Source organism: Lissotriton vulgaris, chromosome 1_1 (assembly GCF_964263255.1).
Source record: "Lissotriton vulgaris chromosome 1_1, aLisVul1.2, whole genome shotgun sequence".
NCBI lineage: Eukaryota > Metazoa > Chordata > Amphibia > Caudata > Salamandridae > Lissotriton > Lissotriton vulgaris.
This window is the reverse complement of record NC_141685.1, coordinates 1,164,418,772-1,164,437,540: the sequence shown is the minus strand read 5'-3', so window position 1 is coordinate 1,164,437,540 and position 18,769 is coordinate 1,164,418,772. Positions and strand designations below refer to the sequence as shown.

Genomic DNA, 18,769 nt, shown 5'->3' with positions numbered 1-18,769 from the left:
ATTTGTATGTGTTTTGAAGACAGCATATGTACAGGACTGTATGGGTGGATGAGTGTCTATATGTGTTTGTTAGTGAGTGAATGACTGTCTCACTAGTGTCTTTATCAGTAACTACATATGTTTTAATCTAGTATATGTGAATATTGATGTATATAAGTGAGTATATGTGAGAGTAAGAGATTGTAAGAGTTCCTGTTTAAATAAGTATGTGTTTCTATAAGTGATTGTTTAAGAGAATAAATATGTGTAATTTTAAATAGAAGTAAGGTGGAAGTGTGTGTATAACTCTATATTCAAATAAATGGATGTCCAATAGTTTATTTGCACGTGAGAATATGTGTGTGAGTAACTTTTGGATGAATGTCGGTGTGTAACAGGATGTATAGGTGTATCACTTCATATGATGAGTGAGTATATGTATGAGTGACTATATAGAACTGTTGGTGAATGAGTGGATGTGTATATAGATAGTGGAATTACTGAATTGCTTGTTGTAACTGATATAGGTATCTCCATTTTTTAAAAAATTTCAGTTTCTATTTTTGAATATGTGTCTCAAGGGTTACATTATAGTGAAAGAAGGTCTGTCACTATGTCACAAGGATGGTGTCATGAGTGATGTCACTGACCATGTCATGAGTGATGTAATATGTGATGTCATCAGCAGTGCATTGCACGCGCAAGTTATAGTGAGTCCGACTAACTATAACGTGGGAATTTCAATGGTTTTATATCAGTAAAATTTCCAGCTAACTATAACTGGTGTGAAACCTATGGTTTTTTCAGTGAATTTAATAGGTTTTTTAAATGCTAATTCCTAACTATAACTGGTGTGAAACCTATGGTTTTTTCAGTGAATTTCATAGGTTTTTTAAATGCTAATTCCTAACTATAACTGGTGTGAAACCTATGGTTTTTTCTGTGAATTTCATAGGTTTTTTAAATGCTAATTCCTTTGTATATCGAGTTTCTAACCTTTTTTTTTTTTACAATTTGCTGTTTTTTTTTAAGTATTCATTTTTTTTTTATAATTTTTTTCTTTTGCGCTCTGGGTGCGCGCTCCGGGAAGCTTTCAGCTAAGCTCTCCTGTAAGCTTCTCCGAGAGCTCATCTGAAAGCGCACCCAGAGCGCAACTGTCGTTCGTGAAAAAAAAATATGAATGAAAAGTTAATAATAATGCAAAACATTTCGTACCATACAAATAAAATTTGTTTTTTTTAATATGGAAAATGATTATGCATTTCTATAAAAGATTGATGACGTCACTTCGGCGCGCAACGTAAGTGCCCTCGGAAGCGCATACGTGCGCGGCGCCTAAACGCACGGAAAAGCGCCTACGATCGCGCCACGTTTGCGCCCCGGAAGCGCCTACGATCGCGCTGCGTAAACGCACCCGGAAGTGCTCCGGAGCGCGCAGCGTAAACGCGTCGGGTCATGTGACCCTAAAATAACACTTTTCATTGGTTGCTAACAGTTTTTTTTTACAATGAATGAAATCCCCACCCATTTCCTTCACTTCTTCTTTCACTTTTGTGACTGAAAGACCTGCCTTTTTTGCTGCTCCATATTCCTGGATTCATCATGGCTGCCAGACCATCCAGCAGTGAAGATGACTCCAATGATTTCATTGATGAAGAGCCTCCTACCCCAAAGGTGAAGGAACATTTTATTTGGAAATTTTTTAAGTTTCCAGCAGGCCAGAAGAAGGTGAATGCACCAAAAGTAGAGTGCAGGATCTGCAAACAGGTCCTGTCACGGGGTAACCCCCCAAAAAAATACTCTTTTGGCAACTTCACCATGATTCGCCATGTGGAGAGGAGGCACCCCCAGAATTTTGCCCGGGAAAGTGTCAGGGCTCTGGCACAAGAGGTTCCCAGAGATGGGGCCTCTACATCAACAGGAGGAGCAACTTCTTCTGGAAGAGAACAATCTCAGGGGCAGGTAGCAAACATTCAACCTGCATTCAACCATGGGGTCGTCAGATGCAGATACTGCAATCAACTCCTCACCTATGGGGAGCAAAGTGTCCTGCTCATGGTTCGGGCATTGGAGAACCATCACTGCCCTTCCCACCCCTAATTTTTTTCTTTTCTTTTTGCTCCTGTTGAGCAGTTTCTATTCCCTGTTTTTGTTCCTGTTCAGTTAAAAGAAGAAAACCAAAAGTTCTTTTCAGAACTACCTCCAATTCTCATCAAAGAGCTATAATCTTAAAAAATGAAGAGTAAATGAAAAATAGTGCATTGATAATTGAAAGGAGAATGAGTAAGAAAGAACAGAAAGGTATGAGAGGTGAAAGGAAGTGAAGTAGGAGGAATGAAAGAAGGTGAGTGTTAGAAAAGAAAGTTATGACACAGTGAATAAACTGGAGGCCTCATTTCTGAAAAGTGACGCATCGCTACGTGAAAATAGCGATGCGTCACTTTTCTGGACGCACTCCTTATGACATTCCAGATATGTCATATTTAATATATGACTAATCAATTCGCAAGGAGTTACAGATATGTCAGTATTTCTGACATATCTGTAAACACAAAAGTAACGCATTGCAGGAGTGCGTCACAAAAGTGACGCAACTCCAGTAATGTGTCCTTTCACATGGAAAAAGCACCATGTGAAAGGTTTGCTGTGAAGCAGGCGCAAGATTTTGGCGCAACTGCATCCTAAAAGTGACGCACTGCGTCATTATTACCAAGCTTTTTGCAAGGAACACCCCCTCTGCATGCATTATACCTGACACTATTTTTTAAAAAGTGACGCATCTAGGTACATGGGTCACTTTTTAAAACTCTGCGCCATATTGTATCTGCATCAGGTATAATGTATGCAGAGGGGGCAATCCCTCGCAAAAAGCTTGGTAATAACAACGTACTGAAATCTATGAGATTTCTCTGCGTCACTTTTAGGATGCTATTGCGTCAAAATCTTGCGCCGGCCTCGCATCACTTTTATGTTTACAGATATGTCAGAAATACTGACGTATCTGTAACTCCTTGCAACATGATTCGTCATACATTAAATATGACACATCTGGAATGTCATAAGGACTGTGGACAGAAAAGTGACGCATCACACCAGCAGTGTAACAAAATGTGCCTCGTTGCACTATATTTAAAGGATGCAACAGCATCCTAAAAGTGACGCAGTGAAATCTCAAACATTTCACTGCGTCGCTATTACAAAGCTTTTAGTGGGAGAACACCCCCTCTGCATGCATTATACCTCACGCAGATATAATGTGGCACTTGATTTTAAAAAGTGACCCATCTACCTAGATACCTCACTTTTTAAATATAACGCAACGAGGCACATTTTTTTACACTACTGGTGCAATGCGTCACTTTTCTGTGCGCACTCCTTATGACATTCCAAGTAACGCATTGCTGGAGTGCGTCACAAAAGTGACGCAACTCCAGTAATGTGTCCTTTCAAATGGGGAAAGCAGCATGTGAAAGGTCTTGCCTCAGTCTAACACCTGCTGTAAAGCAGGCACAAGATTTTGACGCAACAGCATCCTAAAACTGACGCAGTGAAATCTCAAAGATTTCACTGCGTCGCTATTACAAAGCTTTTTGCGGGAGAACACCCCCTCTGCATGCATTATACCTGACGCTATTTTTAAAAAGTGACGCATCTAGGTACATGGGTCACTTTTTAAAACTCTGCGCCATATTGTATCTGCATCAGGTATAATGTATGCAAAGGGGGCATTCCCCCGCAAAAAGCTTGGTAATAACGACGTACTGAAATCTATAAGATTTCTCTGCGTCACTTTTAGGATGCTGTTGCGTCAAAATCTTGCACCTGCCTCGCATCACTTTTATGTTTACAGATATGTCAGAAATACTGACGTATCTGTAACTCCTTGCAACATGATTCGTCATACATTAAATATGACACATCTGGAATGTCATAAGGAGTGCGCACAGAAAAGTGACGCATAACACCAGCAGTGTAATAAAATGTACCTCGTTGCACTATATTTAAAAAGTGACGCATCTAGATAGATGCGTCACTTTTTAAATATTGCATAACAATGCGCATTTTTTTACACCGCTGGTGCGTCACAAAAATTGACGCACAGGAAGCGCAAAACTAACAGCGCAAGGCCTTCATAAATATGGTCCTGGATTTTCCCCGTGCTTCGCCGGCGCGCGTACCATGCGCTTCCCCCGCGCAAAACGAAAAAAAAATTTTAATGCCCTGCAGGACCCTATTTTAGTCCCTACATCAAACCTAGGGGGTCAGAGGGGGTCTACTCTTCCCCCTTATGGTCATTTGCCCCTTTTTTTTTCATACCCCTTGTGTCTCGATTTTACCGAGACACAAGATGGCGGCCGCTCCGCACTGTTTAGAATGTTTACAGACAACTGAGAGCCAATCAGCTTCCTGCGCGCAAGTCGCGTGTCGCGCCTGGAGCGCACTCCGGTGCGCGCACGGGAGAGCGCCTATAGATATATATATTTTTTTGAACCTTAATTACTCAAAATCCACTGGAGCACATATCTTGAGACATAGCAAAGGCACATCGGGCTACCAGTCCCTACAATTTTGCCAAGTTTGGTGGAAATCCATTCAGCCGTTCGGGCTAAAAGTGAAATCGACCGCCCTATGGAAATTAACATGGGGAAAACGCGTTTTGGGACCCCCCTTTTATCTCGGCCCTCGCTTGACGAATCCCCCCCAAACTTTCAGGGAAGGACCGGACCGCCATGAGACCATTTTCCTGAAAATTTCAGGCAGATTCGTCAACCGGCGCCAAAGTTATTCAAAATAGAATGTTGAGATTTAACATTGAAAATTATCCTAACTATAACTACCTACTGGCGACCGCCAGTAGGTAATATATATATATATATATATATTCAATGAAAAAACCATAGGTTATAGACCATATATAGTTAGGAATTCGCATTTACAAAACCTTATTTTACTCGCACAAAACCATTGAAATTCCATATATAGTTAGTTGCACTAACTATATATCGCGCACCCGCAATCCACTGCTGATGATGTCACATATTACATCATTCATGACATGGTCAGTGACATCACTGATGACATCACTGATGACATCTCAAATGACATCACTGATGACATCACTGATGACAACATCCAGTGACTGTATGTTTCTGTAAAGTTAAAATATGTCTTACATATTGAAGAATGAGTGGATGTATAAGTGTCTGGATGAAGGATTTAGTAGGTGCATGACTGACTGTATGAGTGAGTGATTAAATGTGTCTCACTGAGTGCATGGGTTAGTGACTAAACTGTCTTAATTGGTGCATCATTATGTCTGTTGTTCTGTAAACTGTTGCATGTGTTGATAAGTAGCCATATGAGTAACTATATGGGTTATTGATTGGTTGCCCAAGTATTTGTATGGGAGACTGAGTGTGTGTGTGGGTGGCTGGGAGGTGTATGACTCTGTGCATAGATGTGTGAGCAGTTGATTCACTAGATGTATGGGCTCAAGAGTGCATGTGGAAACAGCTGTATGGGTGGTTGACTGTGTGCATGAGTATATTGGTGAGTGAATGGATATCTCAGTGCTACATGTCAAAGTAAGTACATATGTAAAACACAATACATGTGAGAGTTGAGATATATAAATAACTGAACATAAGAGCCAGTGAATGTGTGAGTGGCTGTATCGATCACTGTGAGCTTGTATCAGGGATTATATAAGAGAGTAAATATGTGTTATTATATGTTTCAATAAGTAAGATGTGTATAACTGTATAGTTGAGGAAATGGAGGTGTGATTGATTCTTTGCATGACTGACTAGGTGTGTGAGTAACTCCATGGATGAGTGACAGTCTGTGAGTGTCTGTTTACACTGATTGTATCTAAGGTTATATTAGAGTCTGAAGAGGTTCATCGTATTATCACATGAATGATATCATCAGTGATGTGATCAGTAATGTCAAATGAGATGTCATCAGTGATGTCATCAGTGATGTCATCAGTGATGTCATTTGAGATGTCATCAGTGATGTCATCAGTGATGTCACTGACCATGTCATGAATGATGTAATATGTGACATCATCAGCAGTGGATTGCGGGTGCGCGATATATAGTTAGTGCAACTAACTATATATGGAATTTCAATGGTTTTGTGCGAGTAAAATAAGGTTTTGTAAATGCGAATTCCTAACTATATATGGTCTATAACCTATGGTTTTTTCATTGAATTTCAATGGTTTTTTAAAAGCAAATTCCTAACTATATATGGTCTATAACCTATGGTTTTTTCAGTGAATTTCATTGGTTTTTTAAAAGCTAACATCTGTAGCTGTAAAATGTATTATTCTTTAAATCCCAAAATATATATAGATATTTATTGATAATTTTTTTTAAATATTTTTTTCTTCGCTTCTAGTTCGCGAACCGGGAAGCTTTCCGTTAGCTCATCTTGATGCCGCGATCTAGTCCGCGAACCGGTCAACGTTACGTTAGCGGAACAGTGACGCGTCGCGGAAGCGCGACATATCACGTTATCGCGTAATGCGTCTAATGACGCGTCGCGTTAGCGCTCCCGGAAGTGCTCCGGACCGCGAACCGGAAGCGATCTGGGACGCGGCGCGCGCCGCGTAACGTAAGCGGAACAGGTCATGTGACTTGTTTATCAAACTTCTCATTGGTTCATTTCACTTTTGGTTTCCAAATGATGTATGACTAGGTCATGTGACCTAAAAATAACACTTTTCATTGGCTCAGAACTTTTGTTTTCCCCAAATCATGTAATCCCCTCCTTATTTCCTCACTCTGACTTTCATCTTGGTGAGAGAAAGACCATTTATCTGAAGATCCACAATGGCTTCCATTCTTGCTGCAGCTGGTGCACCCCCACCACCACCTCCACCTCCTCATAAGAAGAGAGGACCACCTAGTCAAATTCTGACTAACAGAGAGGAGGAAGATGAGGAAGAAGAAGAAGAGGAGAGAGAGGAACAACAATTTGTTGATGAGTTGCCCCGGGTTTCTAAACGAAAATCCAGTTTTATCTGGCAGTTTTTCACCATCCCTCCTGGAACAAAGAAAGTGAATGCAAAATATGCCACCTGCCTCATCTGTGACTACAGATTGTCGAGAGGCACAGAAAAGAAGTACAGTATGGGGAACTATACAATGCATCGTCACATGAGCAGGTGGCATCCCAATAACTACAGCCGGGCTGAATTAAGGGATCTTGTAGACAATCCGACGGCAACTCCTGTGGCAAGATCTACATCCACATTGTCTTTGACGGGAAGAGAGGCACAAGAGACTGTGCCAAACATCCAACCTAACTTTCAGCACATAAAGTTAACTTGTGTTTACTGTGGTGAAATGCTGTCCTATGGCAACATGAGCATCAAGCTCATGAACATTGCATATGAAAATCATAAATGCCCTAATGCACCCAAAAAGTAATTTTCGTTTTTTTGCTCCAGTTGAGCCGTTTTGAAAGCCTGTTTTTTGTTGTCTCCCCTCCATAAAAAAAACAAAAAAAACATAAAACAGTTCTAAAAATACAAAAAAATCAAAAAATGTTCAAAAAATAAAAAAAAAATATAAAACAACAAAAACAAAAAAAAACAGTTCTTTTCAGAACTACCCCCCCCTATCAAACAAAATTGCTAGAATGTTTATCACTCTGGCAAGCTCTATTTCTTTTGGTTCGCTTCAAGTTCGCTGACCGGTTCGCGAACTTTAAGCGAACTAAAAAAATATTTTTTTAAAAAAAAGAAGAGTTAGTATAAGGGAAGTAAACAGAGAATAATGTAAAAAGAAAGACAGCTAGAGAGAGTAAATGAGAGATAGTGTCAATGACATCATCAGCAGTGCATTGCGGGTAAAAAGAGTGGAAAACATTTACCTTATAATTCTTGTTACCTTTTTAAAATATTTTTTCATACTTTCAATCTGTAAAACAAAGAACAAACATTTCAAAAAATATTAAAACATGTATTTAAAAAATAAAAAAGACAAGGGAAAAGGTTCAAAAACAAACAGTTTTTCAACAACTTTAACATTTACAGAAGTCTCTGCTTTTCTACGTCCCCTACACAATCCTAAAGATATATATTCGAAAGAAACTGTATCTTGATGTTGCTGAACTGAGGCCTATTTTGCAACATGATGTTTTTCTTGCACTGCTAATGTCTCACAATAGTGATCCAATAGCAGCGCAAAAAAAGATGTAAAGCCATCATAAAATTGTGTCTAACATTGTAAATGATTGTTTTAGGATGCAAATAAGATGTGTGCTTTCAAGAGCTTTCTTTGTGGTGAGGCCTCTTTTTTTTTTAAAAAAAAAAACACTACCCAGAAGTACAGCACTCTAAGCATTAAAATTGATATTTACAGAACTCAGCTTACCCATATGTACCACACATTTCTAAATGTATATCATAAGGACAAAAAGCATAACATTAATTATACATGTTAAATGGTTTATTTTTGCTGTTCTCAGAATGTATCAAATTTCACTTAAATCAGTGACTTGAAGGTATTCATCATGTAACAGCGGGGAAAAAAAAACACAATCAAAATGACTGTGTTTAAAAAACCCATACAACCTAATAAATCTGATTTCAAAACTTCTTAAAATTAACTTACTTTCAATGACGTCAAACGATCTCCTATAAACAGCATCCACTCTGTTGTGCTTTAAATATTTTCAGCCCGCCACTTTCTGAAAGAAAACCTCCATCGATACGTGAAATATGTTACATAGAAAAAAAACTTCTCTCATTATATCACATGTTTCCACTAGGCCAAATCATGTTGCCGCGATTCGCAAATCTTGTAATTCTTCCAATCAAATCCCGACATTTTCTATTTTCGCAACTTTCAAAAATAAAATATTTGAGATTATTTTCACAATCCTGGACTACTAATATCTTACTCTTCTTTGTCACTCATGTTCTCCTTTTCCTATGACACTGATACTGCTTACTATGAAGCAGACTTACTTGCATCAGGTTTATATAGTTGGATTTTTAATCGAGACAGCATTGCAGACTTACATTCCCTCTACTTAAAATTTTGGTTTTAAAAACACCAGGTAAGAATTTTTAAGGTCAAACGGCAATTTTTTTTTGAACGTTACAACAGAATCATTACAGAATGACCAGCCGTTTCCAGACTTTAAGTAAGCTGTATAATGTCCTGATGTTGTTGATGGACCATCGTGATAGATAATTGCTACAGTAACAAAAGTCCTCCCTGATATTGACAGCTGAGAAGCCACAAAATTTTTTATTAAAGTTGACAATTTTGATCCATCAGGCCTACATCGTTGCATCATTAAAATGACATACTGGCCATATCTACGTATAAATAATGTTGACATCATATCACATTTACATTGGCTACACTCCATGTTGTGATCCGCTGCATTTACTAGCTTATTAAAGGAGACTGATTTACTGTCTGGCAAAGTTAAATATATAAATCTTTCTGAGTCTACACTAGTAGTACTTGATACCATACAGTTCTCGCAGTCATGCTGCCATTGATAAGAAAGCCCAAACAGGTGATCTACATCTACACCCTCAACTTGCAATATATCAAGCATATACATTAAAAACTCCTGACAATCTTGCTGATTATTTTCAGAGAAGTCTGTTTGACCTGAACATTCATCTAACAGATAACGAACTTCAGACACACTTTCTACTTTTGTTCGATCAGTGCTACATTTCTCGAAAACAGAATTCAACAAACAGCATAAAATTTGTTCAGAATTCAACAGAATCTGTTCTTTTAAACTCTCTAGTGAAAAGAGAACATTAACCACTACATTTGCATAGCAGTTGACACCAGAACTGTTTTCAAATTGAAAACCAACAACATCTTCAACAGAATCCACTTTCTTTCTGCTAACAATTTTCGGTTCATTGACTTTTAGTCTTTTTGCAACAACCTCCCTACTATTACTGCTATTTCTACGTTTGCGGCCTACCACACGTTTCTCAAACAAAGGATATTGAGGCAAATGTGGCGCATACTCTCTTCTTAACCTATTGTATTCCTTAACACAATCTAGATCCGCACAAATGTTTGTGACATCACAGTCAATCAAGTACAATCCCGATAAAGTTCTAACTCGTGACAATGCCACATATGCCATACCCTCCTTGAACACAGAACTGCCAATATTCACCAATGCACAGTCTACACTTAAACCTTGCGATTTATGGATTGTCACCGCATATGCCAAGCAAACAGGAAACTGTTTACGGCGAACATATAAATCTTTAACAAGCAAAAACCTAGCAGAACAACAACCAATTTGCTGTACTTCCTCAATGCCATCAAATTTAATTTTTAAAAATTCTATTCCATCTCTATTTCTGTATTTCTCAAAATCAACAACATTACCCATTGATCCATTTACCAGACCTCTTTCTACATGTAAATTCCTTCTCAAAATAATTCGGCAATTTAAACACACATTCAAAGTCTTTTCAAAACCCGCTGTTTTAGATATAGTCTTCTCTAATGAATCCAATTTTGATTTCAAATTGTCTGACAAAATAATTGTTGATCCCATATGCTCTAATTTGTCGATAGCTTCAAGTTTCACAATCTCTTGCTTTTCTAAATTCAACATTTTGTTGTTGAAGATGGCACATTCTGCAAGAGTTGGCATGAGACATATCCCGGATTTCTTCTCAGTAATTTTCTGAAAAATATTCTCAGGCACAATCTCTTGTTTGGGATACAAATTTGACAGTAACCGTGCATTTAAAGCTTCTTTCCCATGCTCGGTCACTTTTCCAATTCTAATATCTTGTAGAATATTCTTGTAATCTTCATCCTTTGCCTGACGCATATTTTGATGCAGTTCTGCATAATTGAAGTTTAACCATATATTGACGTTGCCAATGCTCCCTAGGCACTTCCTGGTATCTTCATGCGTGAGTATTTTGAACACAGGTTGACCTTTTACTGGTGTCAGCTGTAGAAGATCTCCGAAAACAATAATGTGTTTCCCACCAAATAAGACATCATATTCAGTTTTAAGTACTTCTTGCATTCTCAAATGCACAAAGGCAAGCATGACATTGGAAACCATGCTTACTTCGTCAATGATAAGTAGTTTCATTTTCCTCAAAACTCTTGAAACTTCACAGCAAGCATCTCCAGATAACTTGTTGTATTGTAATTTGTTGTCATGCTCCACCGGCAGCATCAATAGACGATGCAAAGTAATACCTTTAATATTATGTGCTGCCAGTCCAGTAGGAGCGGTGACAACACAAGACAGCGATGACTCAGTCCTTTCCTGCAAATAACAAGAGATTGCTTTAATGAGGAAACTTTTTCCAGTTCCCGCTTCTCCACTCACGTACAGTCGGACAGGCTTCAACGACGTACACGAGCACTCTTTCTTCTCATGACTTAATCCGTGCTCAATTTCCTTGGTAACTTCATCATATATTTTCCTCTGCTCAACGTTGAGTTGTTTTTCCAAGTCTTGTAAGTTAACTGAATCCTCCTGAGCATGTGCCATGGCTCTTTCTACTTCATTCATAGCAGTGGCAGCTTCATTTTCGATAATAGGTCCTCCAAGTGGATCTTGACTCAATGAAACAGAACTCTGACTGTCCTGAGAACTGTCTCTGGCAATCTCGGCTGCAATCGTTGCTTCCTGCTCAATTTCCAAAGTTAGCATTTCTTGATATTTAGAAAAAGCAGGACATTCTATGGACTCCTTGGCTGCATTGAAAGAGTCTTCGTAACAGAGGAAATCTCCAAGCAGTTCCTCTTCTGCACGCCAAGGCTTGAAAAGTTGCAAAAGTGCTAAATAGAAAAACTCCTTTTTTTCTGGAGATTCGCCACTTAATTTTCGATGGTTTACTAATTGGCATTTTCTTTGCTTGACCAGGCATCCCTCACTTCCAATTACAGCATACACTCCTTTCTCAATATCTTCTTTGATGTTCCTCTTGAATATATAATTTTGGAGAACCTCATATAGACAAACATTCTCAAGGTGACTGCTTCGATTTGGATAATATGTATCCAACATGTTGGTCTTCAAAATGTCGGTACTGTTTGGTTCCTTTTCTGCCAAATACTCAATTTCCCGAACAGGTTTTAGAACTCGATTTCGCGTTGCAGCAAGACCAAGACTCGCCCAAACGAGACTCCTGGATTTGGCATAGAGACTTGCTGAAGACAATCGATCAGAACATTCGTAAGCTCCGATTTCTCGATGCGACAACATCTTCAGACTGAAACTGTACAACTTCTTGCTGAGGCTCTTTTCATGGGAAATGTCCTCCCACATATCCTTCAGTTCAGTCTTTTCTTTTTTGGTGATGTAAGATGTCACATACCGAGCCACAGCCATACAGTTGTCAGCCACAAACTGTATATCCATGTTGGCATTCCACATGGACAAAATCACTGGGTTGTAGTCATTGATGTACTTGGACTCTTCGTTCCTTTTCAAATTGTATGTATTCTTGGGTGATTTCCTCGTCACATTATGTCGCAGCGAAGACATCAAACTGTTCACTCTTCCTTTAGAAATCACCGGTCGTGGAAAGTTGAAACGACATTTGGTGTAGAACTTGTCCTTGTTTCTGAATTTACGACGACAGTACTTTCCACAACGATGGCTTTGGAAACGTAGAACTTGTTCTCTTAGACTTTTCTTCTCCGTTGCGTTTGGAACAGCACACGTAGAATACTGTTCGATGAAATTCATCACTAAGTCATCCGGATCTGTTCCAAATTTAGGTGCATCCTTGATCCACAGCAACATATGTATATGAGGGGCACCTCTTGCTTGATACTCCTTTCTCCAGAAGAAATCCAACACCTCTCCAAGAGGTGGATTCTTTTTATTTGTGATGAAAGACATCATAGCTTCAAATCTATGATTGAAGTACCTGCATACATTCACAGGATCCAAAGAACACAGTTCTCCAGGTGTCTTGAATTCAATGTTTTCAATATTTCCATTTGCCTCTCGTAGAAATTCAAGTAAGTCATCCCAGCCATACTCGGCACAGCTCAGAGTGAGGAACCATGTCGGAGTTCCTAAGTTCCTCAGCATACATTTTAAATCACCATGACGACGGTACCAGTACTCATTAGTACCACGCTGACACGCCATGAGATTAATTAAGTGAGAATCCAAAATACTGTCTTGGACATTGACTTTATGCATAAAGTCACTTGCCGAGATGTTTCGCATCTGTATACCACTTTTTAAGATGTGGTTCACTGCATATGACAGTCCAGACAGATCGCTTTCAAACAGGAGATGAAACAAATAGGGAATGCATTGCCGAAACCTAGGATCTTCTGCATACAATCGTAAAGTCCGGTATTCAGACGCAGGAATTTCACGAGGTCGCTCATCATATCTTCCTCCTTGACCTGTGGGAAATAGCTGTGGGAAACACCGAGCTTCCAAACTTTCCTCCCAAACACTAATGGGACTCCCTTTGGCTTGTTTCATTTGAAACAACTCAATAGCATTCCCCATGACTTCCTTGGAATGCAAAGGATGAACACTATAATGTTCATATATTTCTTCACTTTTAGAGGCCTCTACTTTCTCAATTTGGCCAGCACACAAATCGCTATCCTCTTCATCACTTACTTCCTCTTCTGCAACATATACATTCTTATAGTACTTATTATTTTTCTTCAAATACACTGTTGCCTTTTTGACTTTCCTAACATCCACTAAATCTTGCCATATTTTCTTATTCTTTGTCGGAACCCCATTAACCAAGATAACCAGAGGTTCCTCTTCCACTTTTTCTATTCCAATTGTGTTAATGTTTTTGTTCAAATCTAGAGGCAAATAAACAACTCTTCCCTTTAATCCTCTCTGTAAATCTGCTGGAGGCAACTTCCCTGTCTTTGGCTCCATTCTTACAATAGCCTGAAAGGGATGGATACTTTGAATCAAAATAGATTCATAAGTATTTAAATCCTTCAATTCAGAAGGAATCTCAACCAATTCCAGATTATTATGAACTGCCCTAGCAGGCATCTGGTTTTGGTTTAATTTATTACAACAATAAGTACACACACGTTGATCCGATCCCAAATCAAAATAATTTTCTACCATCAAGTATGTGGCTAAATCCTTCCATTCACTATTATTTTCCCTTTCACTTTTTGCATATAAATCCACTACCTTAGTCTGATTCTTATAATAAGTGCGTCGACAACATACACAAGTGAAATTAGGCTTCTCACTTGATTTCATCTGAAACGTGGCAATTTCCTTCTGAAAATTATCTGTACTGGAAACCTGTACATTATCTTCCACATTACCCTCTACTTCAGGGTCAATTTGAACATTCTCATCTTTACTACCAAAGTAACGAAACTCAATTTCTTCACAAAGATTCTTCACATCTATTTCAGAACCATGCAAAAGAGCAGCACATAACTGTTTAAGCATAATTGCTGGACTCTTAGCATAATACAACATTCTCACTAATTTTCTCACTTTATTATGATGCACTGCTAGCATCCTGAAATGATGAAAAACACTCTGGCATACTCTCCTGGAAAGACAAGCCAGTGAATGACCACGCAAACCTGTCATTTGTCTCACTCTGCAAGGATCTAAATCTTGCAACAACTTCATTTTCTGCTTCAAACTTTTCTTATTAAATGTCCGTATAAAATCACAAAGCAAATTGATGGAAACCTGTCGCACACTGCAAATAGAACTACACTTCCAAATGTACACAGGACCCTTAGGACGTCTTCCTAAAACCTCATCACTTAGCGCCTCTTCTGTCTCTGTTGTCACAAGTTGTTCTTTTTCAACTGGACAACCATCCTTCACTTCATAAGCTCGACCACTTATGTCAACTGCATGCACCAAATCATTATCCTGAAAATAAGTCTCCTCATTAAAAAATGCCTCAGAACTTGAACTATGCATCCATTCTCCAGAAAAAACTTCACAAAAGTTAGTACGATTTACTACTCTCTTCCATCTACTTTTTGTTTTGAAATCAGAAATTACCTTGCTTAGTTTCCTAATTCTATTGATTACCAAAATAAACAACTTTCGCTTGATTTCAAAAGCATGATCAATAATTTTCTCTACATTTTTCTTCTTCCTATAAAATGCCGCTTTCTGTTTGCCTTTCTTTTTAATATTTTTCAATAAATTAACTAATATCCTATTACGGAACATTCGTTGTCGAATGTCCCTAAACTGTTGTTTCCTTCTACTATCATGCACAGAGTTATCTCTTCCTCTACCAGTAACATTTGTGATGTGTCTCTCCTTTCCATTTAAATAACTTTTGTTTTTGTGAACAGACACATTTTTTTGAGCAAAATTTTTTTTACTACAAATATTTCTTAAGAATGATTTCGTGCTCTTACCCGGACCTTTCTTGGTGTTTTGACAAGTATTTGGGGAAGAGGACTGCTGCAATAAAACATCATCCTGCTGTCTTTGACGTTTTCTAGCCTTTCGTATTCGACTTCTGGAAGGCATTTTCCAAACTATGAAAGAATCTGCAGTTGAATCTGTGAAAAAATATAATATAAAATGTTATTAACCACTATTACCAAACAGTAAATAAATAACAGTCATCTAAAACTTAATGCCGTACTAATTATTTAACATAGCAAATATTTTCCACCAGCACTGCATCACAAAAATGACACTCAATGGTACAAAACAGGCATACAACACTCATAAATCACTCCCTAATATTTTAAATCATTAATTCAGGATGACGATAAGATGTAGCCTATCTAAAGGTTTGTTTAGGCCCAGATCTTTGGACTGTGGTGAATGTGTGTCATTGATCCACATTCAGTCCATCACCTGTTTTGTTTATTTGAGGTGAGGCCAACACATGGTTGCAGATAAGATTTTCACTGAAAAAAAACCAAGGTAAAAAAACATGTGAAGGCCTACCAATGAAGTAAATCATTAAATGAAAACCAATACATTTCTGGAAATATGCACTACTAGTGCTTCATAAGATGTTTTGGGTCATATTTATAAGTTATTTGAGTATCTAGTATGCTATTTTACATTCTTCATGGTCCAAATTTATTGTAAATACGCTCCCACCTGCGGTTGGCAAATTTAGATTTTGATTATGGGAGTTAGATAGGCATGTTAATAATTTCCCAAAAATGGTATATAACCCCAAACAACCTTTGTAGCAAATGCTCTTAGCCATGTTATCCACCTCCCATTGGATAACATGGCTAAGAAGTGCTTGCAAATGTGATAAAAAAAGGCCTGCAATGCATGAATATCGCAGAAAAATCAGCGATATTCATGCATTTTCCAGCAAATGCTCTTAGCCATGTTATCCACTTCCTATTAAATAACATGGCTAAGAACTGCTCAGGGCACCATGAGGAACGCTTTCCATTTAAAAAGGGAAAAATAACATCAAAGACACTAAAATGCCTTCTAAATATGAACCCAAACAACCTATGAAGCAATGTGGAAAGAACTGCCGCAATGCATGAATATAGCAGAAAAATCAGCGATATTCATGCATTTTCCAGCAAATGCTCTTAGCCATGTTATCCACTTCCAATTAAATAACATGGCTAAGAACTGCTCAGGGCCCCATGAGGAACGCTTTCCATTTAAAAAGGGAAAAATAACATCAAAGACACTAAAATGCCTTCTAAATATGAACCCAAACAACCTATGAAGCAATGTGAAAAAAAACGGCCACAATCCATGAATATAGCAGAAAAATCAGCGATATTCATGCATTTTCCAGCAAATGCTCTTAGCCATGTTATCCACTTCCTATTAAATAACATGGCTAAGAACTGCTCAGGGCCCCATGAGGAACGCTTTCCATTTAAAAAGGGAAAAATAACATCAAAGACACTAAAATGCCTTCTAAATATGAACCCAAACAACCTATGAAGCAATGTGAAAAAAAACGGCCACAATGCATGAATATAGCAGAAAAATCAGCGATATTCATGCATTTTCCAGCAAATGCTCTTAGCCATGTTATCCACTTCCTATTAAATAACATGGCTAAGAACTGCTCAGGGCCCCATGAGGAACGCTTTCCATTTAAAAAGGGAAAAATAACATCAAAGACACTAAAATGCCTTCTAAATATGAACCCAAACAACCTATGAAGCAATGTGAAAAAAAAACGGCCACAATCCATGAATATAGCAGAAAAATCAGCGATATTCATGCATTTTCCAGCAAATGCTCTTAGCCATGTTATCCACTTCCTATTAAATAACATGGCTAAGAACTGCTCAGGGCCCCATGAGGAACGCTTTCCATTTAAAAAGGGAAAAATAACATCAAAGACACTAAAATGCCTTCTAAATATGACCCCAAACAACCTATGAAGCTCTAACAGTACATATCCTGAAATTTAATTCATTTCAAAATTCGTTTTTAAACACAGCATATAAATCAATTGTATACCTGCATTCATGAAGAAATAACTAAAAATGTCCTTGAGACACATGAAAGTGTTTTCTGGAATGCCCTAGCACCATTTTTGGGACACTATTAACATGGCTAGGTAACTCCCATAATGAAAATCTAAATTTGCCAAGCACAAGTGGGAGCGTATTTACAAGACACTTGCCCCATGAGGAACACTTTACATTTTAAAAGGCGAACATAACATCTTAGACACTCAAATACCTTATAAATATGGCCCAAAACAACCTATGAAGCTCTAGCAGTAAATATCCAGAAATGTAATTGATTTCTGAAATCGTTTTTAAAAGCAACATATCTGTTTCAGCTTACATAACAGACCATGAAATGGCCTCCATGTATTACAATATCTTGTGTTACTGCATGCCAGAATGTTACACCAAATATGCCATTATAATTTCTCTATGAAACTAATTCTATTAGTATATAACTAGAGACAAAACCACATTTTAAAAACACAGCTTTCTTCATCATTTTCTCCTTAAATCATACTATTCTCTATCTAAATTAAATAAATCTTTTCTCACCTTAGCAAATATTTTTTGAGTTTTGAAAACAGTCTCAGAAATACACCAAATTGTCTTCAGCAGAAGAAAAAGGATGCACTCCAAAGGCTGCAGCTATTGAAAGCACAGAAATACAGATATTCTTTTCACATATCTATCATATTAGCCAATCATACCTCTTCCCTCACTTTTTTCAAATCAAAACCCTTCCCCCCTCTGCCCTGTCTGCCTTGTTTCCATAGCAACCACCTCCTGGAAGACCTCTCATGTTTGCAAATTCACACAACAATGTTTCAATTGAACTCTGAACTCTCAGTGCACCTGCGTATCCAGTGCAATCTTTCATTAATTGTTTCTTCCTTGACCATTCAAATTACATCTTTCAAAGAACACATCCATGCACCCTAACTTTCTGTTTTCAGAAATGGAAATGCACCAATCACTGCTAATGAATCATTAGCATTGTAAATCCACAGTTTTTTTTCTTTAGAAACTCCTACTGTTTCAACTGCCCTTTCATTACCACACTTCATCTGACTGCAGAACAACCTTCTTCAACCATGTTTAACGTCTGGATTGTTGGACATAGTTACATCCACTGGGCTCAAAGGTATGCTGAGAGCAGAAATTTACACAACCTCAATTTACAAGATGTGGAAATTAAGTGGTTGGGCCAAAGAGGATTAAAATGTCACCAATTGATACCATTGGTGAAAACCTTTATGCATTTGCCAAAACCTGACCTGTTAATAGTGCACTGTGGAGGTAATGATTTGGGCACTTTGACAGGGGTAGGTCTGGAAATGCTCTTA

The 18,769-nt window shown here is 38.1% G+C and overlaps 1 protein-coding gene across 2 annotated transcripts in view; it reads left to right on the top strand.

The window, feature by feature from the left end:
* Positions 1-18,769, top strand: part of VDR (vitamin D receptor) — a 1,262,566-nt gene that overhangs the window by 983,134 nt on the left and 260,663 nt on the right. The window lies entirely within an intron of this gene.